At 40.9% G+C, this 13,977-nt stretch overlaps 1 non-coding gene across 1 annotated transcript; it reads right to left on the bottom strand.

Moving 5' to 3' along the window:
• Positions 1-2,582: 2,582 nt before the first annotated feature.
• On the bottom strand, positions 2,583-2,689 carry LOC124101900 (U6 spliceosomal RNA). Its single transcript, XR_006854740.1, has one exon. It is a non-coding gene; the product is annotated as a U6 spliceosomal RNA (small nuclear RNA).
• Between the last annotated feature and the right edge of the window lie 11,288 nt (positions 2,690-13,977).

Genomic DNA, 13,977 nt, shown 5'->3' on the forward strand with positions numbered 1-13,977 from the left:
CTGTACTTTGTCGAATGCTTTTTCTGCGTCTATCAAGATGATCATATGGTTCTTATCTTTAAGTCTATTGATGTGGTGAATAACATTTATTGATTTCCGTATATTGAACCATCCTTGCATCCCAGGGATGAATCCTACTTGATCATGGTGCACAATTTTTTTGATGTGTTTTTGTATCTGATTCGCCAGAATTTTATTGAGGATTTTTGCATCTAGGTTCATTAGAGATATTGGTCTGTAGTTTTCTTTCTTTGAGGTGTCTTTGTCTGGTTTCGGAATCAGGGTGATGTTGGCCTCACAGAATAAATTTGGAAGAGCTCCCTCTTTTTCTATTTCCTGAAATAACTTGAAAAGTATTGGTATTAATTCTTCTTTAAAGGTTTTGTAAAACTCTGCTGTATACCCATCCGGTCCTGGGCTTTTCTTGGTTGGTAGTCTTTGATTGCTTCTTCTATTTCATCCATTGATATTGGTCTGTTCAAATTGTGTGTATCCTCCTGACTCAGTCTGGGCAAATCATATGACTTAAGAAATTTATCAATGTCTTCACTATCTTCTATTTTTTGGAATATAGGTTTTCAAAATAATTCCTAATTATCTTCTGTATTTCTGTAGTATCTGTTGTGATGATGCCTTTTTCATCCTGTATGTTAGTAATTTGAGTTCTCTCTCTTCTTCTCTTCGTTAGCATGGCTAAGGGTCTGTCGATCCTTATTTATTTTTTTGAAGAACCAACTTTTAGTTTTGTCAATTTTTTCCATAGTTTCTTTTGTTTCCATTTCGTTGATTTCCGCTCTGATTTTAATTATTTCTTGCCTTCTGCTACATTTGCTGTTGTTTTGCTCTTCCTTTTCTAGGGCTTTGAGATGAAGTGTGAGCTCATTTATTTGTTGGTTTTTTCTTTTTTTGAGGAATGACCTCCAGGCGATGAATTTCCCTCTTAAAACTGCTTTCATTGTGTCCCATAGATTCTGATATGTTGTGTCTGTATTTTCATTTATCTCTAAGAATTTTTTGATTTCCTCCTTTATGTCTTCTGTAACCCATTGATCATTCAGTAACATATTGTTCATTTTCCATGTGATGTAGGGTTTTTCCTTCCTTCTTTTATCATTGATTTCCAGTTTCATTCCATTATGATCAAATAAAATGCATAGTATTATCTCCACCCCTTTATATTTACTGAGGGTTGCCCTATGGCATAATATATGGTCTATTTTTGAGAAGGATCCATGTGCTGCTGAGAAAAAAGTATATCCACTTGATGATGGTTGATATATTCTATATATGTCAATTAAGTCAAGGTTATTGATTGTGATATTGAGTTCTATAGTTTCTTTATTCAACTTTTGTTTGGAGGATCTGTCCAATGGTGAGAGAGGTGTGTTGAAGTCACCCATAATTATTGTGTTATGGTCTATTTGATTCTGGAACTTGAGGAGAATTTGTTTTATGAACGTCGCAGCACCATTATTTGGTGCATAAATATTGATAATTGTTATGTCTTGTTGGTGAATGGTTCCTTTTAACAGTATATAATGTCCTTCCTTATCCCTTTTGATTAACTTAGTCTTGAAGTCGATTTTATTCGATATGAGGATGGCCACCCCTGCTTGCTTACGAGGACCGTGTGCGTGGTATATTTTTTCCCAACCTTTCACTTTCAGCCTGTGTATGTCTTTTCCAATCAGATGTGTCTCCTGGAGGCAGCATATTCTTGGATTTGTTTTTTTAATCCATGTTACCAGCCTATGTCACTTTATTGGAGAGTTTAGGCCATTAACGTTTAGAGTTACTATTGATAGATGGTTTGTACTTCCAGCCATGTTTGATTATTTATCTTTTTTTTTAATTTAGTTTGTTTCTCCATGATTAGCTTTCCCCCCGCCCTCTGTCTTTACTGAGGCACTTCCCACTGATGGTTTTGGTTATTGTTTTTCATTTCTTCCTCGTGTAGTGTTTTGCTCAAGATGCTTTGCAACGCTGGTTTTCTGGCTGCAAATTCTTTTAACTTTTATTTATCATGAAAGATTTTTATTTTGTTGTTGTACCTGAAGCTTAATTTTGCTGGATACAAAATTCTTGGTTGGCATTCATTGTCTTTCAGTGTTTGAAATACATTGTTCCAGGATCTTCTCGCTTTCAGCGTCCGTGATGAAAAATCCATTATTAACCTTATTGGTTTACCCCTAAATGTAATCTGCCTCCTTTCTCTTGTAGCTTTTAATATTTTCTCTTTGTTCTGTATATTGGATATCTTCATAACAATGTGTCTTGGTGTTGGTCTACTGTGATTTTGTATGCTCGGTGTCCTGTATGCATCTACAATTTGTATATCCGTTTCCTTTTTTATTTCTGGAAAGTTTTCTATAATTATTTCATTCAGCAGGTTGCTCATTCCCTTGGTTTGAACCTCTATACCTTCCTCTATCCCAGTGACTCTTAAGTTTGGGTTTTTTATGTTATCCCATATCTCTTGGATGTTTTGCTCGTGATTTTTTTACCAGACTTTTTGAGTTGGCTAGACTCTTTTCAAGATGATATATTTTGTCTTCATTATCTGACGTTCTGGCTTCTACTTAAAAAATATGGAATGCTTCACGAATTTGCGTGTCATCCTTGCGCAGGGGCCATGCTAATCTTCTCTGTATCATTCCAATTTTAGTATATGTGCTGCCGAAGCAAGCACGACAGTAAGAAGTTTTGAAGTCACTTAGGTCATCCATTTACAATTAAGCAGACTGAATTACCCATGTTTTCTTTATTTATTTTTTAAATTTCCATATCTTATAATGCTATGGCAACTTAAAAATTGTGCTGGCTTAGAAGAGACTGACCCTCCCAGGACTAGCCAATTCTTAGAAATAGCAAAGGGCTTGGCAAGAACATGCCTTTCATACACAAGCCAACCAGTTCTGAGTCTACAGCTCCAACCACCACCTTGTCTAACTCTTATACACCAAGGCACTATCTTATGTGACCTAAATCATCCAGGGCTGGGTACCAGGCAACTAGAGACCACTCCTACAGTCCATAGTCCATCCGAATTATTCAAAATGGCCAATTCTAAACTGTTTTCTCTACCTTGCCTTTCCTGCAGAAATCCCGATAAAGGCTTTGGCCTGGGCTCTTCCTTCACTCCTGTCTTTGACCATGTGACCAACCCTGGAGCTTCCCCTGTAGCCCTTCAAAGTGTGGCTTATTCTGTTCTCTTGGGAAATATAAGCAATTACAATATTCTTTTCATGATATTGATCTGTCTGTATTATCATTCAGTAACCTCCACAAATTGAAATCTTGCAGATACAAATGAGACACAGAACACACCTATTTCACTTCAGTGAAAAACACTTTCATCCCAGTTTTTAGGTAGGACCCCTTTATCCAGCAAATGTCTCCACTTTACTTTCTATAAACGTGCAGCATTTTGGGCCCACTTGTCATTTGGGGGCAAAGATGCTGAAACAGTCTTAAAGATATATACCTAGTAAAAAATGGGACTATAAAATGGAAAGAGGAAAGGCAGTGGAGAAAGAGAAGGGAAGGGTATAGTATCCATGTGAAATGCCTCAGATGCATCTTGGCCCTGAGATTCTGTCATTTTTTCTCTCCCACTGACTCCAGGATCATATGCTTCTTTTCTTCTGCTACCTCTAAACATCAATTTTGTCCATTTTCTTTTCTATTTTTCTAGTTTCCCAAGATTTTTATTATATAATATTAGGTTGGACTATAAGAAATTGCCAATGTTGATCTTTTTTAATGAATATTTGATATTTTTAATTTGCAGAATTAAGGAATATTTTCAGAAAATGAGCATCTGCTAAGTTATTTATATGGGGTTTTGTCCATTTTCCAGAGATGGATTTTATGTTGACACTAATAGTTTAGATCCTTCACTTGCACTGGATGCCTTCCAGAGATTATATCTAATTTTGTATTTGTAATTTTATCGTTTTTACTAAAGAGTCCTAAAAATTGTGTAAGTTTCTTGTTCTCCAAAAACCAAGAAGGCAAGGGGGTTCATGGTTCCCCAGAACCTAAGACAAGAGCCTTATTTTCCTACCCAATCATCTAGACCAAGGTTTCCTTGTCTGTAAAAGGAGGGGCTAGTAAGACTATTTTGTCCAAAGTTCCCTTTTCCTTTCACCTCAGTTGCATTCATTTCTGTACATACTAATAAATATGCCATTGCATAACATGGGATGCCCATGCTTACTTTACACATGTGTAGAGTTTGTTTTTGCTTTTGTTTTGTGGCACTGGGGTGGACCTCAGGGTCTTCCATATGCTATGCATAGTATGGCTTTTTAAAGATGTTAAAACAGTCTTTAAAAAATGCCAAGTACCTAAACTCATCAATCAAAAGACACAGACTGGCTGACTGAGTTAAAAAACAAGACCCAACAATACACTGTCTCCAAGAAATTCACCTCATAGGCAAAGACAACCACAGACTGAAAGTGAAAAGATGGGAAAAACCATCACCCACGTGGATCTCATAAACAAGCAGGGGTTTCTATCCTCATATCAGATAAAGTGGACTTCAAGTCAAAGTTAATCAGAAGGGACAAAGAAGGACATTTCGTATTGCTTAAGGGAATTATACATCAATAAGATGTAACAATTGTAAATATTTATGCTCCAAACAATGGAGCATCTATGTACATCAAACACACCCTTCTCCATTTCAAGAATCAAATAGATCACAACTCAATAATACGGGGTAACTTTAACATGCCTCTGTCACCACTGGATAGTTCCTCTAAACAAAAACTAAATAAAGCTATTTAAGTAAAAAATATAATTGATAATTTAGACTTAACAGACATATATGGAATATTTCATCCATCAATGACTGAATACACTTTCTTCTCAGTAGCACACAGATCCTTCTCTAATATAGACCTTGTTATGTAAGCTATCACATATGTTGGCATACAATTGTAATATTACCTTAGAATATTTTTAGCATCTGTAGGGTTATTTTGATAGCTCCATTTCCACTGCTGTTAATTTTTGTGCTCTTGCTTTTTCTTGATTAGACTTGCTTATGTTTTATTAAATTTTAGCTATAGTCTTTCTTTTCTATTTCATATATTTCTGCTCCTACTCTCATTTTTTCCTTCCTACTACTTCATTTGAAAATAATTTGTTATTCTAGTTTCTGTCTCAGACAAGTACTTTAAGTTATAAATGGTCATCTGAGTACTGTTCCATCCCAGAGATCCTGATATTTTAAGCTTTTATTTCACTTAGTTCAAAAGCACTTTTATTTACTTTTCTTATGCTTTCTTCCTTGACCTCTGAGATATTTATAAGTGTGCCATTTAATTTTGAAATAGTTGACATGTGGAGGTGGGGTTCTATATATCTTAAAGTGATTAATTTCTAATGTACTAAATCATGCAGGAAACAGTCTGCATAATTTCAAATTTTAAAAAGTAATGAAAACGCTTTTTATATTGATTGTATTGGCTATATACATGTCAAAACTTATCAAACTGTATACTTCAAATATGTGCATTTTATTGTACTTCAATTTTACCTTAAAGCTATGGGGAAAAAATGCCTAGTAAAAATACAAGTCAGTTCTGAAGAGTACACTGGCTAAACAGGATTCTGAAATAAGAGCAATTTGAGATGGCAAAACCTAGCATCAATGCTCAAAATTATAACCTGAAGACTGGATCAACCCAGAGCTGTATTTGGGTCAGTAGCCTAGGTTCCAGCCCAACTGTCACTCCTTGCATGTGTCTTTGCACAAGTCATTCAATATCTCTGGCTTGTTTCCTAACTCTCTAAACAAGGAGACTAGGCTAGAGGATCTCTGAGTACCTCTCTACCTCTTGGCCTAACCCAAACTTGGCCAGACTCTGTTACTATGCCAAGTTAATTTAGGTATGAAAATTTGAGAAGTTAAAAAGAGAGACCAAAGGAGGAAAGGACAGAGAAGAGAAAGAGCAGGACATCAGACAGTGCTGGGAGACAAGGGGCAGGTGGGTCATACCCTGGGACTCATGCAGGCCTCAGACACAGGGAAGCACCTCCTCCCATACCCCCACATTCCATGATGTCATTCTAGATTTGAGACTTCTGCCTTAAGTCTTCTCCTGACTTTGTTGTGCTGAGTCATGTGTTTATTTGCCAGCGGATCCTTTTGATAATTTATACACTACTCTTTGGATTCTATTCCCCACTTTAATTTTATTATTGGCCGACATTTATTGAATGCTATGAACCAATCACTATACTAAATATTTGCAGGAATTATCTCCTTGATTCTTTTTCATTTAAATGTAGCCATTTTATAGGTGAGGAAATGGAGGCTTAATGAGGTAAGTAACTGGTCCAAGGTCACAAAGTGTTAAAGCCAATACTTGAACCCAGGTGACACATGTACTCTTGACCACCACATCATCAACCCCTAGATCTAACTACTGCCTTTCTGTAAGGGGTGCACTTATGACTGACCAATATACATATACACAGCTACCCTATCTGATCCTAAAATGATTAAAGCCAAACCAACAAATCATACATCTACTTCTCTACCTAACTCACAACCTATGAGCAACCTTCTAGTCACAATGACCAAGAGAAATATAGGTCAAGATCAAAAGTTTGTCTTGACACCACTAGCCTGTCTTCTCACTGGGCATGCCTACTTAACCCCGTGTTCCACAGGCCACAAAGCTCTTAGCAGAATTTCTGACCCCGCCAATACTGGAGTAAGGGTTTAAAAAGGTTCACAGGAAAGTTCTTGAGGGCCAGCCAATCCCAGAGTTCAGATCCAAATGCACTAGCCACCCAGCCTATTCCCTGTTCCCCCAACAAAGGCCCTTGATTTACCATCTGGGTAGCTTTGCTTATACAACTGGAACAGGCAGAAAAGATAAAAAATTGTGCCTGGGCATCAAATATGCCTGCTTTCAAAGTGCTTTAGTCCTTCATCTATAAAACAAAACTAACCATGTCTCCTCCAGAATAATATTGTGAAGATTAATTAAGGTAATGCATATTAAGTGTTCTGACCACAAAAGGTACCCAGTAACTGGCAGCAATTATCATTTCCTTACCCTCTGGGATGTGTTTCCCAAATCTGCCATATGTTCCATTTCCTTAATGCAAATGACAGCTTCTCTAACTTCTAGTTGGAAGAGTCCAACTAGGACTCAGTAGGTCCAGCACTGATGAGCATCTTCTCTGCACTGAGCACTATGGCAGGTATTGGGATGTGACATGAATAAGATGTGTCCCTGGGGCTGGGGCTGGGGCTGTAGCTCAGTGATACAGTGCTTGCTTAGCATGTGTGAAGTACTGGGTTCAATCCTAAGCACCACATTAAAAAAAAAAAAAGATATGTTCCTGATCTTGTGGAGTTCATAGACTTGAGGAAGATAAGAAAGAAACAGCTCATTTCCATGCCACACAGGCAGTGACACAGGATCCCACAGGAACAGGACAGATTAGTCAGATCATGGAGGGCCTTGGGGGTCAAGACAAGGAGTCTGAACTATATTCTAAAGGCAATGAGAAGCCACTGAAGGGGTCTAACCAGAGGAGACAAATGTACAGACTGAGACTTCAGGAAAGAGTCACTTAGTAGCAATGTGGAGAAAGAAAGAGGGTATGAATAATCCAGAGAAGATGTGGTATCCTAGACAATGCAGGAGAGAGAAAAAGGAGTAGGTTTCAATGTGTCTAGACAGTATAGGTCAAAAGTCTTGACTCTGGACATTAAACACTGTTCAACCTCTCAGTGTTTAGATATTGAGGAAGAAGGAGCTGATATAAGCCTTAGTGTCCATCACATTTTAAAAGACAACATTCTGGGCTGGGGTTGTGGCTCAGCGGTAGAGCGCTCACCTAGCATGTGACCCTGGGTTTGATCCTCAGCACCACATAAAAATAAATAAAATAAAGGTATTGTGTCCAACTACAACTAAAAAATAAATATTTTTTTTTAAAGACAACATTGTGATAGGGCATGTAAAACAACTGAAATTGCACTGTTAATCAATGGACGTTCATTGTCACTTAAATGCCAGGCATTGCCACAGATACTGGGAGGGTTCTAATGACAACTCAGTCAAGTGAGAATTATCAGCAAAGCCCAGGGAAGATACAAGCACTGGGGAATGGTGTGGTTTGCCTGAAAGTGAGGACATAGAGTGGAAGATACTGGAAACCTACCAGGGTAAGACCACACAGGGTTTAAGCTAAACGAACTCATGATAGTGGACATGGGGAGCCACTGAAGGTCTCCAACAGGGGAAAGGATGAGAGAACAGATTCTTCTCACAGAGAAAAACCCAGAATGTCTGCTTTGATTCTCTTTTTGGAATTCCTGGACCTCACATTTTCCATTTGGGGTTCTTTTTCATGCTTGACAAAGTGCCGACTAAAAGTAGTCCATAAATAAATTTATAATTATAAGACTCACATACAGTTTTACATATCCAAAGAAAACACAGGGGAAGTATATGAGAGATCAGTCAAACTAAAGAAATATAAAACCCTTAACAAATCAAACTGAGAGTCCTCAAGCACACCAAGAGCATAGTCCTGGGCCTTTCACCTGGAGTGAACAGCTCTGGGCAAGGGTAATGAAGTATCATTGAGAAACAAGCCCAAATTACCACTCATTTCTAAGCAGCTTGAATATTTCTGGGCTGGAGGCAAGTTGCTAAGAGCTAAGAGCTGGGAGTGCAGGAACATGCCCTAGACCCAGGGGAAGGCAGCAGTAGTTTTTACTGAGCTCTTATTGCCTGCCAACCACATGCTATATTTTTTTCACATGTGCCTATGAATAGAGGGTTACCATCCTCCCACCAAGCCTGAGTCCCACCTTCCTCACCATCCCCTGCCCTTTGGCTCAGGGTGCATCTGGATCCTGCTCTCTTACTGTTGTGTGAGGACTTGGTTAGTTCTTTCCCCTCTTAGGGGGCTTATTCCCCCTGTCAGAATGCTGAAAAGTCCTCTTGCCTCTTTTCACAAAGCATGAGAGAAATCCAAGAGACAATGAAAACTTGAGTGACTGTGGATGGCAGAGATCCTGGGTGTAAGTAGTTGCCTGATAAATACCTAACTTTTTCATTTCTTTCTCCTTCCTCCCATCCCCCAGTGCCAGGGCATTCCTTTAAAAATCAACTATTGCCAGGTGCAATGGCATATGCCTGGGTAACTCCAGTGACTCAGGAGGCTGAGACAGGAGGATCTCGAGTTCAAAGCCAGCCTCAGCAACAGTGAGGCACTAAGTAACTCCGTGAGATCCTGTCTCAAATCCTGTCTACAAAAAGGGCTGGGGATGTGGCTTAGTGGTTGAGTGCCCCTGAGTTCAATCCTCGGTACCAAAAGAAAAAAGAAATCAACTATTTCTGGGGAGAGCCACTTCAACTGCATATCCACATGTGGAATATTTACTATAAATAATAATCAACAGAAAAAAGATGAAGGGAAAAAATCCAGTAGACATTAGACAATCCAGAAATCCATTTGACTTCAGTACCTATGAGGTTTTCTTGTAATGAGAACTTTACAAGGAATTCATATTTTCTGAGGTTCTCACTTTGTTCATGGAAGTCTCCCAAGATGGGGAGCAGGGGTGCAAGATTCAAAATCCATTACAAATAATACCAAAGAAGATTTTCTGCACATAGACATTGAAGAGTTGTCTATGAGGTTTTCTCAATTAAACTGAATGACAAAATGAATTTCTGAGACAACTGCTTTTAATTTCTGAGACACTGTCATGTTCCCATTCCGCTGGCTGGCTGGTGACCCCTGGCTCACAGGCCTCTGGCAGCTCCATCACCAGCCACATACCTACTAACCTACCTGCTGGGCTGCCTCATGGAAGAGTTCCTGCACTGAAGACATCTGGGCCATTCTTCTGGAAATGAGATCCTGGTGCTTTGGGTGGGGAGATCCCTGTGGAAAGTAAACACCATCAACAATCATGCTAGCTCCTCCTTCCCTGCCTCCTTATTGTCCATCTGTCCTCCATACAGGGCAAGGCCCTGAGTGCAGAAAAGACTTATTGTAGCTCTGGAGATTCCTTCCAATGGCCTCTTTGCTACCCACATAGATCCTCCCCATGCTCCAGAGCCCACCTATGCTCAAAAGCTGTTATTCTAAAGCCACAGTGCCCCAGCTTGCCTTCTTTTCTGAGCTCCTTCAATATGTGGGGGTCAGAGCTAGCTGCCCAGCCCTTGAGGACCCAGTTTACACTCCTCCCTCATCCTCCTGGGTATGTATGTGCCTTAGGAGCCCTGTGTCCAGGGCAAGGGTACCATGAGATCCCTTGAACTGGAGCATGTGGTAAGTGCTTGTGGACTGGACCAAGATCAGCGTGGGGGAGGGAAGATTAGGAGACTGTCTAGGGAGACTGAAGCAGGACAAGAATGGGGTATGGCAATGAAGCCAACCGCCAGAAAAAGATTTCTGAGCATCCTTGTAAGAGCATAGTACTCATCCACCAGAAGAGTCTTCCCTTGGCACCAGGCCTGGCTTTCCTTGGGGTAGAGACCTTATCCCCTCATGGTATTTTGGAGGATGGAGGAAAAGAGAGAGTGAGAGAAGGTGCTCTCTATACTATGGGAAGAATATGACCAGTGATAGTCGCCATGGATAGTGAGGGAGGGAATGGGCACAGAGGGATATTCAGATGCAAAGAGCCGGGGGGGGGGGGGGGGGGGGGTGGACAGTGTTCGCCCAGCAAAATCTGGGGAGACTGAGGGGACTTGGTGGGCTGAGGTCTTCCAAAAGCAGGAAGATGGGTAGGGTGCTCGGTCAGCTCCACGCCACATAGACCCTGCTGCCTGGGTGCTCTCACGTCCAGCAGCCTAGGGGCAATGACACCGTCTAACGTCCACCCTTCCCCACCCCAGCTGGTTCACTGAGCACAGCCCTGACCCGCGTCTCAGACCGCCCTGGGGTGCGACCCTCACCCCAGGCTCTCAGGATCGCTGAGGCAGGACTGGGCACCCAGCTTGTGTCTGAGGGACCGGGCTGGCAGTGGGAGGAGAGCGTCTCCCTGGGCCGGGGGACCTAGGAGACCCCACGCCTGGACTCTTGCTGAGGATCAGGGCTCCTCCTGGGAAGAGGCACTGTCCTCGAGACCATCTTCTCACTCCCCCCACTGGTCCCACCGCTCTCACCTGTTCCCGGGTCGCAAGCTCCCGGCGCTGTGCCCGCCCCAGCCCCGCCCCGTCGCCACGTGGCTGACGGGGTTTTGGCCACTCGGGTCCCAGCTGTCGGGCTGGTGAAGTGGTTCCCTCCCAGTTTCGGGCACTCAATCACCCAGCACCTCTGACTCTGGGTCTAGGTGGAGGGAGGGAGCTACAGAGACTTCCCTCTCCTCCCCCTAGAGTCAGCGGCACAGCTCCCCCTGGCCCGGGGCAGGGCTTTCGCGGACCTGGGAGGAGGAGACAGGAACCTTTACCTGGCGGCCGCGGGGTGGGGTGCGGAAGGTGCGCCAGGCTACAGACTGCACCTGAGCAGCCACTAGTGCAGTGCACCCAGCTGATGCCCCTCCCTGGGACTAGGGGACTGAGACTCCAGACTCAGGGAATGCTGGGGACCACCGCAAGCGTGTGCGGGAGACCGCAGCAGGGGAAGCCCACGCTCTAGAGGCAGAAGCATCAGGACAGGAGACTGAGACCCTGCGCTCCAGGGGTCCCAACCTCGCAGGGAGTGGAACTTCTTTGCTAGGAAATTGCCTGGGGGCATGCTGAGGTGTGGGGAAATTCCCCTCATCACCTACCGCAAGACCCAGAAACACCTTAACTAGGGGTGAAATAAGGTTTCCTCCGCCTCAGATTGCAGAAGAAAACAAATTAACATACAGAGAGATTAAATTATCTCCATTTCCAATCTGGTATATTTCCTAAACCTTGAATAACTTGCTAGGCTTCCTTGTAGGCTTCTGAGAAACAGGAGGGCAGCTGGGAGCACTTCCCACACCCACATAGGCCTTTGTGTGAAATCCCTAAAAATAGAGGTTGTTCTTTTAAAAACAAAAGGGAAGGCAAAGCTACGGGAACACTGACAGAGCCTCAACCTCTCTTTTTGCTCCAGCAAAGAGGTTGTATGTGTGGAGGTATATTACATAAAAGTTGCCATTTTCTTCCATTTTCTTCCATTTTTAAGGGTACAATTCAGTGACAATCACATTCACAATTTTGTGCAACTATCATCTATTTCCAGAAACTTTCCTCATCTCAAATAGAAACTCCATACTCCTTAAGCAATAACATACCATTTCCTCTAACTCCCACCTAAGGTGGCCTCTAATTTTCTGCCTCTTTTTATTTGCCTATTTTAGATATTTCACATAAGTGGAATCATGCTGCATTTGTCCTTCTGTGTCTGGCTTACTGCATTGTATAATATCCTCAAGGTTCATTTCCAGTAAAGAAGTTTTTAATAACCCAAGAGGAAAAAAAACAGAATAAATTAGAATACTCATCTGTGATCAAAGAATGGATGGGCAGACAGGATAACATACTTGGGGAATCTACTATATATCCATATATTTATCTGTATGGCCAGTAGACTGGCCTTTCTTACTTTTGGCTTATACATGACATTTTTTCGTTTGTTTTGTTTTTTGTTTTTGTTTTGTTTTGCCTGAAGCTGGTTTTTTTTTTTTTTTTTTTTTTTTTTATTTGCTGTCACCTTCTGAAAAGCCTCCAAGCATCAGAGGAAATTTTAAGAATCCACATTCAATTCTATATTAGCTTGTATTAAAAGAGTAGAAAAAGGGCTAGGGATGTAGCTCAGTGGTAAAGCTATATCCCCATAAGCCTTGGTGAAAAAAAAATTGAAAAGGAAAACCACTCCTCTTCATAATCACCTACTTCCTACCACTTTTCATTTTCTAAATAAACGAGTTCCCTTCAAAGCTTACAAGCAACTTCTTAACATCAGAACAAATGTGTTTGTTCCTTTCCCCTGGTGTCAAAGCTAAGTAGAGAAATCTACTCCTGCCAGGCGCCACCTACACCCACCTGTAAATTCTGAAACTCAGGAGCCTGAGGCAGGAGGATGACAAGTTCAAGATAAGCCTAGGTAACCTAGGGAGACCTTGTCTCAAAATAAAAAAATAAAAAGCTGAGTAGTGGAGCAACCCTGTTTCAATCCCTAGCACTTCAAACAAAACAAAACAATAAAACCTACTCATTTTGCAAAGCAAGAAGCATATCCTGCTTAATGTCAATTTCCCTTATAACAATGACACTAACTTAAAAGAAATATTCTTGTGTTGAAAAACAGTATCTTGCATGTCCTTACAAGAGAACATTTCCATTTTTAAGATACTACCCTAGGGCTGAGGTTGTGGCTCAGCGGTAGAGCACTCACCTAGCAGGTGCAAGGCCCTGGGTTCCATCCTCAGTACCACATAAAAATAAATAAAATAAAGGTATTGTGTCCAACTACAACTAAAAAATAAATATTAAAAAAGACACTACCCTACATGAACTAATAGAAGGATGTTCATTACATCATTAATTTTTAAGAGTTGAAAAAAATAAGAACAATTAAAAATCCATCAATAGAAGACTGAATAAGTACATATGGTATAATCATATAAGGACAGCCAGCATTAGAGAATTAGGTAATTTTATTTGTACTAACATAAAGTTGCTCATGATAGGGCTGGGGACATAGCTCAGTTGGTAGAGTGTTTGCCTCACACACCACATAAGGCCCTGGGTTCAATCCCCAGCACCACTAAAAAAAATCATGATTTAATATTGAATAAAAATAGCAAGTTACAGAATCATGTATATGGTGCATCATTTATGTACTTATATATGTATATAGTTTGCATTGAATATGCTAGCAGTTTTTATATCCAGGGAATGGGATTAAGAGAGTAAAGTAGGAGAGGAAACCATTCTTGTATAAAAATTCTGGGCTTCTATTGAATTTTTTCCTACAATGAGCATGTTACTTTGGAATCTGGGCAAA

Source organism: Marmota monax, unplaced genomic scaffold (assembly GCF_021218885.2).
Source record: "Marmota monax isolate L192 unplaced genomic scaffold, Marmota_monax_Labrador192_F-V1.1 WCK01_AAM20220418_F8-fsc00052, whole genome shotgun sequence".
Lineage (NCBI taxonomy): Eukaryota > Metazoa > Chordata > Mammalia > Rodentia > Sciuridae > Marmota > Marmota monax.